Raw genomic sequence first — 15,152 nt, 5'->3', positions numbered from 1 at the left:
CTTACATCAGGGGTGTCAAACATGCGGCCCGTGGGATCAGAACCGGCCTGCTGAGGGGTCCAATCCGGCCCACTTTCCTTCCTGTCTTCTTTTCCTTCTTTACATCTGCCCTTCCTTCCTTCCTTCCTTCCTTCCTTCCTTCCTTCCTTCCTTCCTTCCTTCCTTCCTTCCTTCCTTCCTTCCTTCATTCCTTCCTTCCTTCCTTCCTTCCTTCAATTCTTCTTTTCCTGTTTCCTTCCCTCCATCTTTCTTTCCATCTTTCATTCCTTCTTGTCTCCTTTTTCCTCCTCCTTCCTTCCTTCCTTCCTTCTTTCCTTCCTTCCTTCCTTCCTGCCTTCCATTCTTCTTTCCCTTTTTCCTTCCCTCCATCATTCATTCATTCCTGTCTGCTTTTCCTTCCTTTTTTCTTTCTCTTCCTTCCTTCCTGTCTTCTTTTCCTTCCTTCCTTCCTTCCTTCCTTCCTTCCTTCCTTCCTTCCTTCCTTCCTTCCTTCCTTCCTTCCTTCCTTCCTTCCTTCCTTCCTTCCTTCCTTCCTTCCTTCCATACATCTATCCTTCCTGTCTTCTTTTCCTTCTTTAAATCTGCCCTTCCTTCCTTCATTCCTTCCTCCCTTTCTTTCTTCTTGTCCTTCCTTCCTTCCATCTATCCATCCATCTTTTTAATGGTCTTGCTCACATCAGATCAAATTGGGCTGTATGTCGCCCATTCATCCAAAATCAACCAAACAACCATAAAAAACACCCAATAAGACCAATATGGATAAAAAAACCTTAAGCCTAATAAAACCAGGAAGATGATAAAAGCAACAGTGCTGCACCTTCAACATCCAACCAACAAGTGAAGCACTGCACATACTGCTGTGTGACCATGCATCCTTCTGCCAATGCAACACTTAATTGCTGCCATTTCAACATTTTTATGGATACTTTAGCCAGTAAAATATAAACCCTAAAAAACCACAACGAGGCCTCTGCAAACTCCCAGTGCAGCGACGCCACAAACACTGTATGCACCCAATAAAATCATGATAGGAAATATCATAAAGACACTGTCGCTATTACCGACTATAAATATTAAAATCAAACTGAAACAAGAGCACAGAATATAACCATAATAATAAAGAAATATAGAGATCTGAGTGGGATGTTGCAGCACAGACACGTTTTTAGGCAAATTTTAAGTAGATACAGAACTGGAGAGTGAGTGCAATTACAATTTTATGGAGCGTGTACTTGAGTATTTGCATTTTACACTACTTTATATTTCTGTTCCACTACATTTCAAAAGGAAATGTTGTATTTTCTGCTCTGCTGCATTTATCAGTGGTGACTTTATCAGATCAGTATTTAACCCTTAGGCTACATATTGTCCTTTTTTTTAACATTTGACAGCTGTAAATAGACTGTATACACATTTATTTTGGCCGGACTCTTCCTGATGTGACCCACAGTATACACAAATGGAAATGCATCCTGTGTGTGTGTGTGTGTGTGTGTGTGTGTGTGTGTGTGTGTGTGTGTGTGTGTGTGTGTGTGTGTGTGTGTGTGTGTGTGTGTGCAGCTGATACACATTCTTATGTATGCAAATGTACAAATTTGACCTGCCAGCATTAAAACATTTCTGTTGTATTCTTCATATTCTATAAAAATGATCTCCTGGATCATAAAACAGTGATTGTGAATGTTCATAAGATTAATTAAACAATTATTAATAACTGATTGGGGGGAATTTTATGAATGTGAATTAGTATTGAGACTAATTATGAGTCAGAATATGATCAGTATGTAAAGGGTTAAATGTAAAAATATGCAATCAATATATTGTTAATTTCCGTTGTGGAGGAAGTACTGATATCTGACATATTAAAAAATTAAAATACTCTGCATGTCTATTTTAATATCTCAGTATTTAATAAAAAGCTCAGCATATATTAAGGCTAATGTGCATGTCACTATGAGCATATAGGAATATGATATGAACCTGGAGATGACATAGGAGACTTAATATATAGAGTCACTATGAAGGAGTGTACATTCCTATGAGGAGATGAAATATGATGGACATACTGTGGCAGATTAAGACGGATCACAAGGCCAAGAGAGGCTCAACTCCCCTCAGAGAGCCACAGACATGCTGCACCTGTGACATTATTATGGGATATTACAGGAACAGTGTGTGTCATTCAGGGTTTTATGATCAAAATGTGTCACTTATACAAAGCTACAACAACAAAAAGAAAAAGGCGTCAATACAACCAACATCAATATGGAGGTGGTGCAGAAAATCATGAAATCAATATATTACTGTAAGATCGATATCGATGAATATAAGATACATTATTATAAAGCTCATAAGAAGAAATATATGGTCAATTAAAGATGATTATGAGGAGATAATGGAGCTTTATTGTCGCACTGGCTCAGGTGTGATCGACGTTATACATTCTTATCAGTGTGTGTGTGTGTGTGTGTGTGTGTGTGTGTGTGTGTGTGTGTGTGTGTGTGTGTGTGTGTGTGTGTGTGTGTGTGTGTGTGTGTGTGTGTGTGTGTGTGTTCATTAAACCGGTGTTAAACGGTGTTGTGTCACCGCCGGTCATCCGTGTTTTCTGTCTGTGTCTTACCTCTGTTGGGCGGATCTGATGCTCTCTCTCTCTCTCTTTCTCTCTCTCTCTCTTTCTCTCTGTTCTGCACCTGATGGCTCAAATAAAAATGCAATAAAAATCCAAACAATCCTCAACAACAGTCGTTTCCAATCTGACCGTCTTGTTGGAAAATCAGGAGATCAGGAGCACCAGCTGCGTCGGATGAAAAGCAGCAGAATGGGGATTTTTTTTCTCCAGAAATGAGGTAAAAACTGTCTGTAAACGTCTTTACGCACGGCTTTACGCTGACATCCTGCGTTAATTCAAGGTGGAGCGAAGCTGTGGGAATATTTGCAAAGGCGTCTGCTGCCTGTCACCTCCTCCCCCTAAAAATAAACCACCGCCGGCTCCTTCTCTGTGAATGAACAGGCTTTTATTTATTTATTTCTTCTCTTCAGGCTGTTTGCAGGCAGCTCCTCCTCCTGTCCAATCACACGGCGGGTTTCTGCTTCTTCAGCCCTGCTGCACATTTATGACTCATAATTGGCGAGTGAGGCTGTAATTGCTTCAGCATCAACAACAGAGACATCCTCCTGAATCAAATAAAGGGGGGGGGGGGGGGGGGGGGTAGCTGCCTGTCTGTGCTGCTGCTGCAACAATAAACATAAAACACACACAAAGCCACAGGTGTGTTGTCTGCACACTGACCTGTGAGGTTATTTTAATGTGGCAGCATCACTAAACTACAGGAGTTACACCTACTTTGGATAATATACAGGCATGACTGGATCTACCATACGGGGCATTCAGGGGCCTTTAAGTACAGATTGGCCCTCAAACAATGGGCTCTACAGTAATACGACACAAGGCTTTACCCATTCTCTTGATGTTGATAATTATGGTCACTGTTGGAAACCTAGTATCACAGCCAGCTCCCCATAAAGGTTAAATTTGGGCTGCAAATATGGGTCGAACATGGGTTTGTATGGGGCTTCCATAGTGGCCCCCAACTGTGTTTGCCCAAATGGGCTTCAAGTGGGTTCTGACTGGGTTTCAGGTGGGGCCCAACTGGGTGAGTTACACATGTGGGGCCCATACAGTTTGCCCTGTTTTTGCCCATTTAGCCCACTTACATTACTCTTATGGCGCTCATACAGTCACATGTGGGGCCCATGTTACTGAAACCATGTGGGACCCGCAAAAGTTGCCCAGTTCAAGCCCACTCAGTACCCACGTAGTCCATATTTAACCCATGTTGGTCCCACATGGACACACTGGCTGGGTATGTCCAAAACCTGCTGCAATACAACTGTACAATGCCTCACTTACATAAATGCACCCTGACTCCACTTTACATGCACTTTTATCTATATACTAATTGCGCTTTGATACTGGGTTCTAGCAATGCTGAGGGTGGGAGGGTGTGTTTTTATATATTCTTAGGTATTTTTTGTGATTTCTATATTTGTTGTCTATCTATCTATCTATCTATCTATCTATCTATCTATCTATCTATCTATCTATCTATCTATCTATCTATCTATCTATCTATCTATCTATCTATCTATCTATCTATCTATCTATCTATCTATCTATCTATCTATCTATCTATCTATTTATCTAACTAAATATGGAGTTACAAGGTTTCCACCTGACATAAAAGTTGTTTGGGGGACTTGAGCTTCAGTTCCCAGGGGCCCCTGGTGGTACTAAAAAGGTCAAAGGTCAAAGGTGCTTTATTGGCCAAGTAGTCAAAGACATACAAGGAATTTGCTTTGGTAGTTGCGTTACCATAACGAAGAAGTAAAAAGGCTAAGACAGAAAAAGACAGAAAACCAGACAAGTTAAAAGTACAAAGATGACAATACAATAAATATTGCTACAGTAGAAAAAAGTGCAGTTGCAATATAATAATGCAAATATAATAATGCAGTTAGTGCAATCCATTAAAATGTCCAGTGTGATTAAGAAGGGACACAGCTCTAGGATAAAACCTGTTCGTGTGTCTGGTCCTGCTGGTCTTGATGGGCTGAAGTCTTCTTCCTGATGGGAGGAAGTGGAAGAGACGGTGGCCTGGATGCAAAGCAGCCTTGTATAAAGACACTGGCCTCTTCATTAGATTCACCTGTGCAAACTAAATCAATCCAATATAACAACTCTATATTTATGAAGTTTATACAATTTCAGTTTTTGTTAATATTGTTTAAAAAAGTGATAAGCACAACACCATTCAATATAATGCACCTTAATGCACCACCATCACCCACTATGACCTCAGTAATAAACATAAAGTAGAATTATCTCCTTCCTGAACATGTTAACAAAAACTGAAAATGTATAAATGTAGAATTTTAAAAAGAGCTGGATTGAATTAGATTACACAGGTGAACCTTATGAAGAGGCCAGTTAATATAAATGCTGAAACATAATCAGTAATAGGTCAATTACAAACTGACACAAATATTGGCTTTAATAATTGATTAGGAGAGAAACATCGGAATCAGGCTTTTGCTTACTGTAGTCATTCCTCCTGTTTCCTCATTACAGCTTAATCTGCCTGTTATTGTCTCAATTAATTGAAAAAAGTGTCTGAAAGTGCTTTTTATAAGTGCCCTGAGTCAATGGTTGTGTCCTTAAATGTCTTACTTTGCCTGAACTGCAGCTTAAAACCCCAAATATATTCTGTTTATTATCAGGTATGACAAAGAAAAGCATGAAATCCTCACATTTAAGAGGCTAAAACAATACAAATCCACCTTTTTTGTAAATATTTATATACATATTTGAGTTGATCTGAAGCTTATATGAAGCTTCAGTCGTCCAATGAGTCAAATCTTCATCTTCTATGTTTCAACGTTACAGTGTTTTTAGTGCCAAAGTCTTTTTGTTACTATACTTCCACCACAGCTCAACAGGGAAACACTGTCTGAAGTAAACTTATGATATTCTTTGTGCAGGAAGTGTGATACTTCATGTCATGTTGGGTGTAATCTGGATATTTATAGAGATTTGTTTGGTTTCACTTGAATTTGTGGCTGCTGTTGAAAACTTTTACTGTTGAAAAGTCTTTTGTCGCCACCGTTGTGGCCGATTTACGATTTACATGAACGCACCATGATCAAAGGTGTGTCTACTGCGGATAGGAAGTCTGACAGCAAATCAAATTTTTGGCGCCACTTTTTAAAATGAAGCGGAGTGACCTGAGCAGAGCCGAAACACGGAGGAAGAGGGAAGGAAATAAAAAGCTTGTTTCCCAAACTTTCCAAGCTGATGACCTTTATTTTTTAACTTTCTTACAAGAAGCAGAAACTCCTGCAGCAGACAGCAGAGGTGATGTGTGTCTGCTGTCAATCAGCCCAGGAGGTGATGATGATGATGGCCCCCTCTTCATCATGAAGATAAACAAGTGAGTGTTAAAACTGTCACATGGAAAACTATATTGACTATTGATTAATAATTCAGATCCTTTATTTAAGTAAATGTAGGCTGCAGTAGCTACACTGTTATTAATGTTGCTCTACATGCAAAGTTCTGTATTTATAACCTTTAAACTAAGTAAGATCAGACCTGCCAACCATACCACAGTATGATTAATACTTTAAAAGTAGCAGAAAGTTTAACCTGCACCATGCGCGCTTAGTCTCTGCCCTGCGTGATGACAGCCACCCACCCACCCACGCGCGCGCTCACATTAGGCCGGATGCAACATGTTCCTGTTTTTATTCTTACATTTGTTGTACTTTTTTCGTGAGGTGGACCTTTACGTGTGTGCTGTGTCAGATTCACTAAACATTAGTATTATCACCAGGAACTGATCAGTAAATGACGCAGAGCTTTCACGTCTCACGCACTGAACCGTGAGACACGCGCATTTCACGCAGCTCACGACGTGACATTTATCACGCTGAGAGGTGATAAATCCCACCGCACAGAAACTAATATATAATATACGGATATGAACAGCGAGGTGGGGGCACATTTCTCTGCTGAGTTCACAGCTGTCCCGAGTCAGCAACCTACCAGCCAATCAGAAAATAGTATTTCTTGTTGCCAGGTAAATTCTGAAAATACGTTTTCTCCTGCTGCGAGCACGTTCTCATGCACGAATCTGTGTAGCTTCTATCTACCCAAACAGGCCATAATGTATAACTTCCGTCATCAAGGCATCACAATCAGCCACACACACACACACGCACGCACACACACACACACACACACACACACACACACACACACACACACACACACACACACACACACACACACACACACACACAACACGCACGCACACATTGAGCACTGCTGTTTGACCCATTTTTACATTGTAGAGCTATAAAAACACCTTAAATACTTTTTAATTTTTACCGTGGAAATATTTCAACCTCTTAAAAACATTTTGAGTGAACATTAACAGGTTATGACGCTGTCAGACAGAAGCAGATGTGTGGTTTTAAAGGAGTATTGTAGTTCATCTGGCTGTCAGACGAACAAAGGAGGATTTGTAGAGTTGTTTCAACCTCTTAAAAACATTTTGAGTGAACATTAACAGGTTAACACAGATGATTTCAACTAATTAAACTAAAACAGGCGACGCTGCTGAGATGACGACTTCAGAAACAGTAAGAAATGGCCTGAAGAATGAGAATATAATATATCATTGTAAAGTGAAAATAACCCTAAAGATAAAAAAGATGTGTATCAGAAACGAACCTCAATAACTAACAAGTGGTTAATTAATATCGATGCCACTTGTTACCACCAGGTGGCAGTGTTGTCAAATAGATACTAGATGAGACAGGAGTAGACAGTTGGAAAATTCCCAGCTGGCTACTGAGTGTACAATATAAAGTCACTACTGAAAACTACACTTTGAAGCTGTTGGCCTCCCATCAGACAAAGCCTCCAGAGTTGACTTGCTTACATTCGGACTAAACAAAATACATGAGAAATATCTCTTTCTTTAATTTTTCCTTCGTTATTCCCCTCCTTCCCTCTTTCTTTGCTCCCTCCTCCTTCCATACTTCCTTGCTTCCTTCCTTCCTTCCTTCCTTCATTCCTTCCTCGTTTCCTTCCTCCCTCCTGCCTTACTCCTTTCCTTCCTTCCTTCCTTCCTTCCTCCCTTCCTTCTCTCCTTACTTCCTTCCCTCTTTCCATACTTCTTTCCTCACTTCCTTCAATACTTCTTTCCTTCCTTCCTCCTTTCCTTCCTCCCTCCCTCCCTTCTTACTCCTTGCCTTCCTTCCTTCCTTCCTTCTTTCCTTCCTCCCTGCCTCCCTCCCTCCTTCCTTCCTTCTTTCCTTCCTTCCTCCCTCCCTCCCTGCCTCCCTCCCTCCTTACTCCATTCCTTCCTTCCTCCCTTCCTTCTCTCCTTCCTTCCTTCCTCTTTTCCTCTTTTTCTTCCTTCCTTCCTCCCTCCCTCCCTCCTTACTCCTCTCCTTCCTTCCTTCCTTCCTCCTTTCCTTCCTCCCTTCCTTCTCTCCTTACTTCCTTTCTCTGTTCCTCCTTTCCTTCCTTCTCTCCTTACTTCCTTCCTCTTTTCCTCCTTTCCTTCCTTCCTTCCTTCCTCCTTTCCTCCTTCCCTCCCTCCCTCTTTACTCCTTTCCTTCCTTCCTCCTTTCCTCCTTTCCTCCTTTCCTCCTTTCCTTCCTTCCTCCTTTCCTCCTTCCCTCCTTACTCCTTACCTTCCTTCCTAGATGAAACAGGAGTAGACAGTTGGAAAATTCCCAGCTGGCTACTGAGTGTACAATATAAAGTCACTACTGAAAACTACACTTTGAAGCTGTTGGCCTCCCATCAGACAAAGCCTCCAGAGTTGACTTGCTTACATTCGGACTAAACAAAATAAATGAGAAATGTCTGGCTGGAGAGTCTGAATGTTGGGAATTCCCCCAAAGTACTGTATCTGTTAACTGTGTTTAAACTAATTATAAATATTTAGGCCAGAGGTGTCCAAACTATTCCACAAAGGGCCATGTGGCTGCAGGTTTTCATTCCAACCAATCAGGAACACACCAGGCTTGAATCATTTAGTCTGTTTTGACTGTTCCTTCTTTCCTTATTTCCTTCTTTCCCTCTTTCTTTAATTTTTCCTTCTTTCCTCCCTCCCTTCCCTCTTTCTTTGCTCCCTCCTCCTTCCATACTTCTTTCCTCACTTCCTTCCTTCCTTCTTTCCTTCCTTCCTTCTTTCCTTCCTTCCTTCCTTCCTTCCTCCCTCCCTCCCTGCCTCCCTCTTTTCCTCCTTACTCCTCTCCTTACTTCCTTCCTCTTTTCCTCCTTTCTTTCATTCCTTCCTCCCTTCCTTCCTTCATTCCTTCCTCCCTCCCTCCCTCCTTACTCCTTTCCTTCTTTCCTTCCTTCCTTCCTTCGTTCTCTCCTTATTTCCTTCCTCTTTTCCTCCTTTTCTTCCTTCCTTCCTCCCTCCCTCCCTCCTTACTCCTCTCCTTCCTTCCTTCCTTCCTCCTTTCCTTCCTCCCTTATTTCTCTCCTTACTTCCTTCCTCCTTTCCTTCCTTCCTTCCTTCCTTCCTGCCTCCCTCCGTACTCCTTTCCTTCCTTCCTCCCTCCTTACTCCTTTCCTTCCTTCCTTCCTTCCTTCCTTCCTTTCCTTCCTTCCTCCTTCCCTCCTTACTCCTTTCCTTCCTTCCTTCCTTCCTTCCTTCCTTCCTCCTTCCTTCCTTCTTCCTCCCTTCCTTCCTTGACTCGAGGACAACAGGAGGGTTAATCCATTGATCTCAGTCTTCAGACAGTTGATCGGTTGGAACAAAAACCTGCAGCCACATGGGCCTTTGTGGAATAGTTTGGACATGATCTCATTTGATCTCTAATGTATTATGTTTTACGCCTCCTTTGAAACAGTTTGGCCTTTCACTATAAAAACCTCTGTGCCAAAGGAAACAGATTAGATCAGATGTGTGGTTTTAAAGGAGTATTGTAGTTCATCTGGCTGTCAGACGAACAAAGGAGCATTTGTAGAGTTGACTCATGAAGTAAACAACAGAGACTCAACAAGTGCTGATATAATCTAAATATGCAAAAGTGGATGTTGTTACAATAATGTTTGGGTGTAGTCGATTTGTCAAAAGGCTTTTTTGTCTCTTTTTCTCTGTAAGTTTGTCCAGTTTAAATAAGTAGCTCATCAGTGTCTCTCCGGTTTTCAAAGGTTAACATGGAGTGATTGTTGACCGTCACCACCGTCACATTATTCTCACATCGTATCACACCTGGTACTGTTTAATCATTTTAGTCTTTTTTTGTTGTTTTTCATTCAAGAAACATTATTAAACTTAATTTGGACTTCAGTATGTATTTGTGTGGACACATCACAAATAAGAGCCTCTCAGTGGCCTTTTTCTTTGTTTTTTAGAGTAGTCGTTTCTCTCTGAATTAAATGACCAGATATGTGGTTTGGCCATGTGACTCTAGAATGACACAAAGGAGCGTTTTCTATCATTGGATTGTTCAAATTTGATGTACTAAGATAAACCTCCTGGAGTTAGGCTTATAGGCTACCTTTTTGATTTCAAAGGATTCCCAACATCTATCACAATCACTACAAAACAGCATAACTAATAGATACAGGCCTACAAGTATCACTATGGCAACGTACAGACAAACAAGAAAACAAAGGCAAGACACATAAGATAAGAGATAAGTTACTGTAACTTAGAGTTAACATTATGTCCTTGCTTATCTTTGAATATTTTCAATGACTGTGTTGGTCACTACATCTTCTGTCTCTTTCCTGTAAAGCACTTTGTGACTCATGTCGGTGAAAGTGAAAGTTAAAGTTCCAGTTCTACCCCAACCGGTAGAGGCAGATGGTCGCCCACTCTGAGCCCGGTTCTGAGGTTTCTTCCCATTAAAAGGGAGTTTTTTTCTTGCCACTGTTGCCAAGTGCTGCTCATGATGTTGGGTCACTTTAAATTAAACTTAAAGAGTACAGTCTAGATCTGCTCTATGGGAAAAGTGCCTTGAGATGACTTTTGTTGTGATTTGGCACTATATAAAAAATGATTGATTGATTGATTGATTGAAGTTCAAAGTACTTTTTTTTTTTTTTTAACTTTTTATTGTCATTGCTACAAGAACAATGAGACAGCACAGCATCTCTAGAGAATAGGCAACACAAGTTAAGACATTTGCAAAACTACATTGAAATAATAAATAGATAGATAGATAGATGGCACCATACAGGACTAAAATCAATGCAGTGTAATAAAAATAAAAGTGCATGAGCTGAGTGTAAATGTTGTTGCTAGTGCAGACGCCACAGCAGTTCAGTCCAGGTTATGTCTAACAGACCTGAGGCCTGTTTCAGGAAGCAAGTCTAACAAACTCTGAGTTACGCTCAGCTCTGCAGGTGATTTATTTGTAAAGCGGAGGCGAAGGTGAGAAACCACATCACATTCTCTCAATGTGTTTCACTTTGTTTAGTTTTTTTTGCCAATGGCAGTTTATATGTAACACCGGTGAAGCTGAGCATGTTTCCAAGGCAAATGTCTGTCAGTTAAAGTTTATATAAATACATTTCCTTTTTCTTCTTCTTCTTCTTTTTCTTCTTCTTCTTTCTTCTTCTTCTGCTTCTTCCCCTTATTCTTCTTTTTGTTAGTAGATTAGTTCATTATCAGTTTGGATCCAAACATGGAATTCGTGGAGAAAAAAAGACAAAAGGCCTGTAGACAATCTGGTAAAGATAGATAGATCCTTTATTGTCATTGTCACAAGTACAACGACATTTAAATGCTCACCAGTCAGTGCATCATTCATAAAAAATTAAAATGAAATTTACTAAAAATATATAATAGTTACTAAAAGAAAAGATAATCAATAAATACTATACATAAAAACAGCACAAGTAGACCCACATACACACACAAGGTTACGTCCTGTCATTGCACAATCAGTGGTCAACAATATTAATGAGCAGCATTGTGCAGCAGTGTAATAGCTGCAGGAAAAAAGCTGTTTGAATCTGTTTGTCCTTGTTTGAACTGATCTGAATCGTCTGCCTGATGGCAACAGTTCAAACACAGTGTCCAGGGTGAGAAGAGTCCTTTATAATGTTCTGTGCTTTTTTGATGAAAAAGGATCTGAATACTTCTCACATGGATAATGAAAGTAAATATTGAGAATATCACATGATTAGAAAGCAAAAGCTAGGTTTCACTTTCCCATAACCAAATCATTTCGTCATGTAGGTGTTGTTCTCTGGTGTCCGGACTCATTTTAAGGCCGTGAACACTGAAGAGCAGCGGACCGGGTCGTTGAACTTGAAGCAGAAAAAGTATCCAAATATTGACCAGAGGTGGGAACTAACAATCCGTGTATGGTTCGTTCTTTCATTGTTCCATTTCAAAACAGAATTAGAAAAACAAGCACATCTGGGAAAAAACGTGTGATATTTTGATATTGAATGCAACCCGGGACCACAGGGAATGCTGGGAGTCATGACCCTGGCTGAGTGGGGCATTCCAGAGGGACAGCCAAAGTAAAACTTAATGATGTACATTGATACATAACACAAAACAGCAATGTTTGTGAAACCAGTCATAGTTTACAGAGATAATGTCCTCTAGTTTACCATCTGACATCCTACTGTCTTGCAGAGCTGAGTTGCAGCAGGCAGATCATATGTTACCCTCAGGAACCTCTGTGAATGAAGGAATTTGGAGGTGCAGCAATCATAGGACATCAGAGGGAAAATCAGAGGAGATTTTCTCCTCTTGCATATTATACATTTAGTAAGCAACACATGATCAATATATAGTAAAGTAGAATTAATTTGATTATGCATTGTAACATCTATTCAAGAGGATGTTTCAAAGATGTCCAATCATTTTGGAGGCACCATGAAATATAATGTCTTCACTTTGTCTATGTAACAAGCAGATCCTAAAGGAGCCCTGCAAGAGTCTCCTGTGTTGCCTGTTTGAAGCAGTGGCAGGAAAGCCACACTTACTGCCCAAAGTGCAGAGCTGGTGACTTTTACCTCAACCCACAGTCAGTGGTGGGACTGGAGGATGCACTGACTGCACTGCAAAACAGAAAAATGCTGTTTTTTCATTTTCGTTTTTCAGTTTTTGTTTCAAAATGGAAAAACCGACCCATTGACCCATAATGAGAGAAGTATTTGTACTCCGTTACTTTACTTAAGTGGATTTTCCATGTATCTGTATACTTTACTTAAGTATTTATTTTTCTGACTACTTTTTACTTTTCCTCCCTTCATTTGAACACAAATATCTGAACTTTCTACTCCTTACATTGTAAAAACAGGCTCGTTACTTTCAACCTGGGTGGCTTTATGAAAAGAAGACATGACGTGTAAATAAGTGAAACACGATTTTTTCTTTTTCTTTTGGTGTGTGCGCCACTCCCTGTCTCTCAGTAAGATGCCCACATCAAAATCTGCTACAGAAATAAAAGTCCAACAATGTGCAGACAGTGCAGGAATATGACCAACACATGCTGAGCACTGTTCACAGTTTACAGAGGTAGATAACCTCCGCTCGGCAGTGGCAAAGACAAAGACATACAGAGAAGCCGTTGTGGTACAGTAGTCTGTGTGATGCGCAGAAACAGTTACAATAATAAGTGGCTTGCGGATAGTTGCCATGCAATCTCTGTCAACTCTGCGGCGCCAACGCTTCCGTCTGCGGCGAAAGGCGGCCAAAAAAAAAAAGGTTGGGGATAGTTTACCTTTTTGCGGCGAGAGAAAAGCTGCAGCCAATCAAAGCACAGAGTTGTCTGAGGTGTCGGAGTATGTATCAATAAATGTATTCACGCCCGAAGCACATTTATCAATGGAAGATAAACTTATTGTGACTGTTTCTGCACATAACACAGACTACTGTACAACAACATGCACAGTTATAGAGATGCAGAAACAGAAGCTGTATGATCTCCAGTCTGCTCAGTGTCACTGCTGAGTTTAAACTGAGATGTTATATCTGCATGTGGGTCAATATTTGGATAATTGTTCTGCTTCAAGTTCAACCCTACCTCACACACAAGTGACGTACAGTAACAGGCTGTTTATGTCGGTGACATCACGGTCAGTCCCGGTCTGTGATGCAAACACACGCGGGCAGAGCAGCCTTTCAATCTCTGACAAGGATTATTTAGAAGAATTATTTTTCCATTGAAAGCATAAAGTTTAGTGGGATGACATCTCTTTGGCAACGTCACTTTAGAGAACATCAGATATGTCAGCAATGGTTTTGGTTCACATCGGTAGTTTATTACTGCAGCCGCAGAATGACAGTTGAAAGACAAGCCAACCCCCCCCATCCCAGTTTTCCAGGCGTAAGAGGTGGAGGAAAACGGAGAGGCGTGACTACTGCTGTAATAAAGGCTAAATAATACGGACATCCTCAGCGACTACGCACTACTCTACCTCGCAGTGCACATAACAGAACTCTCCTACCAACCGAACATGGATCTAACGCAGGGGCTTTACTTTCTCCTGATCGGTAAGTCTGTCGCCTCAACACGCTCAGCTCGGAAGACCCTCCCTGTGGTTTATTTGTTTATCGGAGGCGGAGGTGAGAAAACCAGACTCGCGTGAGATGAGCTACTGTAGAAATGTCAAACATGAGAACAGCAAAAAAAAAAAAAAAAAAAAAGGCGCATGGCTGACTCATTTAGGATATAGCCTAAGGATATATTGTAGGCTATGGATATCGGGGGGGGAGAGTTAAAATTAGACTGATCCATTTGTACGACGGTGTATTAGAGCCACATGAGGAAACGTGTTTTTTTTTCCGCGACGAGATTAAACTCGACATGACGACTTTATAGTCAGCACTTCGACATTAAACTCGAAATGTCAAGAATAACATTTAAATATCATGCCGACTTTAATCTCAGTGTGTCGACATTTAGAAATTAAAGACTAACTTTCTCCTCAGAAGCTTTCCAGTGACTCTAGAAAACAAGTTAGAGTTGACAGTGAAAGGGCTGCTGCAGAGTAACGACGGGCTTTCCTCTAATGTAACATATACATTTGACTTGCTGAGCTACTTGAAGCTTTTTTCACAAATAAATCCTGTAATAGATAATAGATTAAAGTCGGCAAGATATTTCAACTTTATTCTTGATATTTCGAGTTTAATGTCGAAGTGCTGACTTTAAAGTCGTCATGTCGAGTTTAATCTTGTCTCGTGGACCTAATACTCCGTTGTATTTATAGGATATATTGTATGGATATCAGGGGGGGGAAAGAAATATGTGCAGTTTAAATTAGACTGATCGATTTGGGACTCGTCTATACTCTGTAGAGGGGCTTTCCAGTCACGTGCATTTCACGCAGCTCACGCGCACACACCTGACATTTCTCACAATGTCTCCCGTTTTCATATGCGGGTTTGTGTAGCCTGCTTCTACCACACTGCCCTAAAAAAAACATATAATGTATAACTTCTGTCATCAAGGCATCAAAATCTGACACAGAGTTACAACACCATTATAAGCGGGAATGCGGTGGCGGACAAGCCAATTCCTGCAGTCGAGTAACAACAAAAAAATATAGCGGTAGACTTTACAGTGTTTCCAGGGTTTGTTTGTTTGTTTTT

Source organism: Scomber scombrus, chromosome 8, assembly GCF_963691925.1.
Source record: "Scomber scombrus chromosome 8, fScoSco1.1, whole genome shotgun sequence".
In the NCBI taxonomy this organism is placed as follows: domain Eukaryota; kingdom Metazoa; phylum Chordata; class Actinopteri; order Scombriformes; family Scombridae; genus Scomber; species Scomber scombrus.
This window is presented reverse-complemented; position numbering follows the sequence as displayed.